We start from the raw sequence: 6,194 nt of genomic DNA on the forward strand, positions 1-6,194 counted from the left end.
GACGATCGATTTGCACGTCAGAATCGCTACGGACCTCCATCAGGGTTTCCCCTGACTTCGTCCTGACCAGGCATAATTCACCATCTTTCGGGTCCCAACGTGAACGCTTTGGCCTGAGTGTACGTTCTCGCAATGAGAACGAGACGCCCCGGGAGGGCGGAGCCGCATTGCGACGCGGCCCATCCTCCCTCGGTCGACAACCAGGGCCGACCTTCACTTTCATTGCGCCTTTAGGTCTCGCTAGTCCCAATGACTCGCGTACATGTTAGACTCCTTGGTCCGTGTTTCAAGACGGGTCCTAAGAGTACCCAAAGCAGTAGCGTCGCCGACCGGTATATCGTTTGCAGGCCTATCGAAGGAGTTCCGTACGACCAACAGCGGGCCAGGACCGGGGACGGCGCTAGGTCCGTAACCTCCGAGTACCGTGGCGCGCGCTTGCGACGGTCCAGACGCACACGTGAGAAGAGTGCGGCCTGATACCATGCGTGTGATGCCTGATATCGCCTGATACCGCCGGGCAGCCGGCCGGGCGACCGACGGTTTGCCGCGTGCTGTTTTACCGGCGACGCGACAGTCACCGCACTCGGGCTGTAGACCGATACCCAGCGGGTCGCGACGTCCTACTAGGGGAGAAGTGCACGACGACGAGCGCAGGACATCGACGCACGGTAGCGTGTCCGCGGTAGGATCATCCGCAAGGGCTCCGCGGAACATCGCCCACCGACGCGAAGCCAGCGCCGCTGACGATGAATCTCCCCGTTTGATCTTTTGGGCTTCTTAGGTTTACCCCTGAACGGTTTCACGTACTCTTGAACTCTCTCTTCAAAGTTCTTTTAAACTTTCCCTCACGGTACTTGTTCCCTATCGGTCTCGTGGTCGTATTTAGCCTTAGATGGAGTTTACCACCCACTTAGAGCTGCACTCTCAAGCAACCCGACTTTAAGGAGAGATCCTCCCGAGTGCGCGCACCGGTCGCTACGGGCCTGGCACCCTCTGCGGGTAAGCGGCCCCATTCAAGATGGACTTGGACGCGACACCTCGGGATCACCGGATCCTCCCAAACACTACATTTCCCTGCGGCGGAACCGCGGGATTCGGTGCTGGGCTCTTTCCTGTTCGCTCGCCGCTACTAAGGAAATCCTGGTTAGTTTCTTTTCCTCCGCTTAGTAATATGGTTAAATTCAGCGGGTAATCTCGCCTGCTTTGAGGTTGTCAAATCAGAATAAAAATTCCTCTTCTTCCTTTTCTTCCGCTGCTCTCGACCACTACTGCTGCGCTCTTACTCTACACTGCGCTCTACCCGTCGCCGCAGTCGTCGTGCGTGACGAACGACGCGCGTCGAAAGAAACAGAAGAGACAGAAGAGAGAGAGTGTGAGAAACTAGGAGGAGAAAGAAGAAGGAGAAAGAGGAGGTTCTCGCACGTGTAACGGGAAATCCAGACGCGATTGCACGACACGTAACATGCCGGTCCTGAAGGGCGGACTGAGAGAAAGGGCGGCGGAATACTCCTCCGATACGTCGCGCGCTCTGCGAGATACGCAACGACGAGGAGCTTTACTTTCCTTCATCTCTCTTCGTCCGCTTCGTAATCCGTGGACTCGGACACGCGGAAACCCACCACCGAACAGATTCGTTCACGTGGCACAACGTGCCGATTTGTCCTAAACTTGGACGCCTCGACACGCCACGACGCGTTTGTGCCCCTCGGGAGGTGAAACGGAAAGGAAGACGGAATGCGCGATTTCTCTCTTGCCCCGTACGAGATGTCGGGTGCGTAACGAAGACGCACCGCGTCGACCATCCCGCAACATAGGCTGCGAAAGTCGTCATCATTCTCTCGTCTCGCACACGTTCCGAATTACCTCCTCACTGCGGTTCTTTCAAGCCGCGGGCACGCGCACGCCTAACACGCGTTCTCTCCGTGTCATTTCAGACGACGCCCAGGGGGGCAAGACCGATTCCTCGGTGGTAACGAACGACCACACTCCGCGAGGAGAGTCCCGCGCTCGCAGCCTCGGCGAACGTCCAACGTCGCCGTCGTACGCGTGCGTCTCTACGACACGCGCGCAAGCAGTTTCGGGGTACTTAAACGACCCTCAGCCAGGCGTGGTCCGGGAATTGTATCCGTGGACCGCAATGTGTGTTTGAAATGTCGATGTTCATGTGTCCTGCAGTTCACAAGTTGACGCGCAATTAGCTGCGTTCTTCATCGACCCACGAACCAAGTGATCCACCGTTCAGGGTAATCGTTCTAATTGCGTTTGTAGACGCTATTTCTTTGCTATGTAGTCTGCAAAAGGTTTGGCCCTTTGATCAGCCTGGCCGCGCGCCCGAGTGTACGCGCGGACCGCCGCTCCGCGAGCGGGGCTACGGCACAAAGTGTGTAGTGTGCTTGTGCGTGTTGCTCTTTTGCGCGTGACTTCGGAGCGGCCCTCCATTTTCGCGAGCAAACGCTCTTCTCTCTCCGTGATGGGAGAGAGGGTCGCGTATTCGCCGCGTAGGTTACCACCGGCTCGCGCCTCGCCGAGATTCATCGCGTCTCTCTCCCGTCGTGGCGTCTCGCTCCGAATCGCACAAAGAGCGCGCGATGAGATCAATCCCGTCAATTCCAAAATATCTCTCTCTCTCGCACTCGGCAGACTGCACGCGCTTGCGCGCGGTGTCCGTACCGTCGGTTTCTTTTTCTCTTCGTTTCGTTTCGCTTTAACGTTTCTGTTAAAACGTGTTCGCGTCCTTACAGTTGCCGACTGCTGCGCGTCCCCGAGAGTATCGAGTGACGACAAAGCATGACCTCCGGAACGTTAATGATCCTTCCGCAGGTTCACCTACGGAAACCATGTTACGACTTTTATTTCCTCTAAATGATCAAGTTTGGTCATCTTCCCGGCAACATCGGCAATGCCGAGACATTGCCGCGCACCAGTCCGAAGACCTCACTAAATCATTCAATCGGTAGTAGCGACGGACGGTGTGTACAAAGGGCAGGGACGTAATCAACGCGAGCTTATGACTCGCGCTTACTGGGAATTTCTCGTTCATGGGGAACAATTGCAAGTCCCAATTCCTAGCACGAAGGAGGTTCAGCGGGTTACCCGGGCCTTTCGGCCAGGAAACACACGCTGATTCCTTCAGTGTAGCGCGCGTGCGGCCCAGAACATCTAAGGGCATCACAGACCTGTTACTGCTCAATCTCGTGCGGCTAGAAGCCGCCTGTCCCTCTAAGAAGATTTGTTTGTACGTTGGTAGTAAAAACCCACCGGCCGAAGCCGGGGCCCTTCGCGATACCATAAGGTACGCCTTTTTAGCAGGCTAGAGTCTCGTTCGTTATCGGAATTAACCAGACAAATCGCTCCACCAACTAAGAACGGCCATGCACCACCACCCACCGAATCAAGAAAGAGCTATCAATCTGTCAATCCTTCCGGTGTCTGGGCCTGGTGAGGTTTCCCGTGTTTAGTCAAATTAAGCCGCAGGCTCCAATCCTGGTGGTGCCCTTCCGTCAATTCCTTTAAGTTTCAGCTTTGCAACCATACTTCCCCCGGAACCCAAAAACTTTAGTTTCCCGGAAGCTGCCCGCCGAGTCATCGGAGGAACTTCGGCGGATCGCTAGCAGGCATCGTTTATGGTTAGAACTAGGGCGGTATCTGATCGCCTTCGAACCTCTAACTTTCGTTCTTGATTAATGAAAACATTTTTGGCAAATGCTTTCGCTTCTGTCCGTCTTGCGACGATCCAAGAATTTCACCTCTAACGTCGCAATACGAATGCCCCCATCTGTCCCTATTAATCATTACCTCGGGGTTCCGAAAACCAACAAAATAGAACCGAGGTCCTATTCCATTATTCCATGTACACAGTATTCAGGCGAAGGTAGCCTGCTTTAAGCACTCTAATTTGTTCAAAGTAAACGTACCGGCCCGACTCGACACTCAGTAAAGAGCACCGCGACGGGATATTAGTTGGGCCGCCCCTCGCGGGGCTAAGCCCACCGGTAGGACGTCCCACATCACGCCAGTTAGACACCGCGAGCGGTGAACCGACGGTGTGCGACACAGATTCAACTACGAGCTTTTTAACCGCAACAACTTTAATATACGCTATTGGAGCTGGAATTACCGCGGCTGCTGGCACCAGACTTGCCCTCCAATGGATCCTCGTTAAAGGATTTAAAGTGTACTCATTCCGATTACGGGGCCTCGGATGAGTCCCGTATCGTTATTTTTCGTCACTACCTCCCCGTGCCGGGAGTGGGTAATTTGCGCACCTGCTGCTTTCCTTGAATGTGGTAGCCGTTTCTCAGGCTCCCTCTCCGGAATCGAACCCTGATTCCCCGTTACCCGTTACAACCATGGTAGGCGCAGAACCTACCATCGACAGTTGATAAGGCAGACATTTGAAAGATGCGTCGCCGGTACGAGGACCCTGCGATCAGCACAAAGTTATTCAGAGTCACCAAACTAAACGGTGGACGGGCGGTTACCCGTCCGCCACCGATTGGTTTTGATCTAATAAAAGCGTCCCTTCCATCACTGGTCGGGACTCTGTTTTGCATGTATTAGCTCTAGAATTACCACAGTTATCCAAGTAAATGTGGGTACAATCTAATAAACCATAACTGATTTAATGAGCCATTCGCGGTTTCACCTTAATTCGGCATGCACTGAGACATGCATGGCTTAATCTTTGTGACAAGCATATGACTACTGGCAGGATCAACCAGGGAGCTTCGTGTTCGGTCAACTCCGCGCGAGCGGAGAGACTCACACGAGTGTCCGAAAACGCCGTACTTCATCTAGCGACAGAATTGTCGCGCGTGTCCTCATTGCCGCCGGTATCTTTCGATCCGGTCGGCGACACTCCACTATTTTCTCTCTTCGAGAAGTTATACATAATAATATTTGACTTTTCAAAAGTCGAGAACAACCGGCTTTTTCGGTGCTCGTTGCTGTAAAAGATCACACTTGTTCTCATTCTCCCAATTTAGTGCGGCCTTTCGGTCGCATCGCCCTGACGCTAGATCGACCGTGCGATGCTGAGACGTCGAGGAACGATATTCGTCGTGCATCGAGGCACGTAACGTGAATTTTCGCTACGGTGTACAAGTAAAGCGGGAAGAAAAAACTGCGTTTCCTTCCGCCACTCGCATCCGTGGAGTTGATGTTCGGTTAGCGCGTGACGTTACTCCTGCAACATTCGTCTCCGAAAGAGAGGAGATCACGCGGCCAACACGCTTAAGCGTGCGCGCCACATATGAGCCATTCGGTCTTTCGACACCGACTCGTGGCAATGCTGTGTCTAGAAGAACGTAGGTATAAAAATAAAATGTGTTAAGCGTTCTATAAACGCTTCAAGCGTCTCGCTCGGCTCGCCGAGCGCGCCGCACCTCTTGTAGTACCGAACCGACCGGACGAGCGGTCGGCGACGCACGGTCCGAAGCACGTTCCTCTTACGAGGCGCGAGCGATAAAACTGTCTGACGCGTCCGTGCGATTGCATCTCATTCATTGCGTACAACCACGGAGGCACGGTCTCGTGTCTAAACCGTGGCCGAGAGTCGGATATTTGCGGGACTCGCATAGTCGCGCACAAGTCACGACGAGAAGTCCGCAATGTGACAAGCATATGAATCTATAAAGACTTTTACACGTTTCGTAGAAACCATAATCTCCATTCGTTCTATTCGCATTGAGAATGACGCTTTTCTCTTCAATATACAAGCGAAGGCAAATCGTTCTCCGCGAAGCGCGAGAAACGTATTGCAAGTGCCGAAAATCGACACGAGACGCATCAGATGGTTTGTATGCCGCTCGACTCGTCGAGCGCGACGCATCTCTTATAGTACCCAACCGGCCGGACGAGCGGTCGGCGACGCACGGTCCGAAGCACAGTCCCTTACGGCGAAAGCGGTGAAACGGCGAGACCAAAGATACTTAAGCGCTGAGCGCGAATACGAAGCAAAACGCAGTAAACTTAACAATTACGAAACAGCGATCAAACAATTGACTTTCAACGAAAACGAAAGCAATATATAAGCATGAATAAATCAAAATAATATGCAAAAAACACTAGTTGTCTCGAAACACTGAATCCACCGTTGGCACCTCCGACGTCAATGAGGCAAAATTTTCCAAGTCCCAACGCGGCGTGTTGCTTTCGCTTCACGCGCGACTAAGTCGACCAGCGGCGTGTTGCTT

The 6,194-nt window shown here is 53.5% G+C and overlaps 2 non-coding genes across 2 annotated transcripts; both read right to left on the reverse strand.

Annotated features, from left to right (window-relative positions):
• Positions 1–2,091: 2,091 nt before the first annotated feature.
• LOC136999171 (5.8S ribosomal RNA) lies at positions 2,092–2,246 on the reverse strand. Its single transcript, XR_010889572.1, has one exon. It is a non-coding gene; the product is annotated as a 5.8S ribosomal RNA (ribosomal RNA).
• Positions 2,247–2,803: 557 nt separating this feature from the next.
• LOC136999133 (small subunit ribosomal RNA) lies at positions 2,804–4,724 on the reverse strand. The gene has a single exon (XR_010889537.1). It is a non-coding gene; the product is annotated as a small subunit ribosomal RNA (ribosomal RNA).
• Between the last annotated feature and the right edge of the window lie 1,470 nt (positions 4,725–6,194).

This window comes from Linepithema humile, chromosome 3 (genome assembly GCF_040581485.1).
Source record: "Linepithema humile isolate Giens D197 chromosome 3, Lhum_UNIL_v1.0, whole genome shotgun sequence".
Lineage (NCBI taxonomy): Eukaryota > Metazoa > Arthropoda > Insecta > Hymenoptera > Formicidae > Linepithema > Linepithema humile.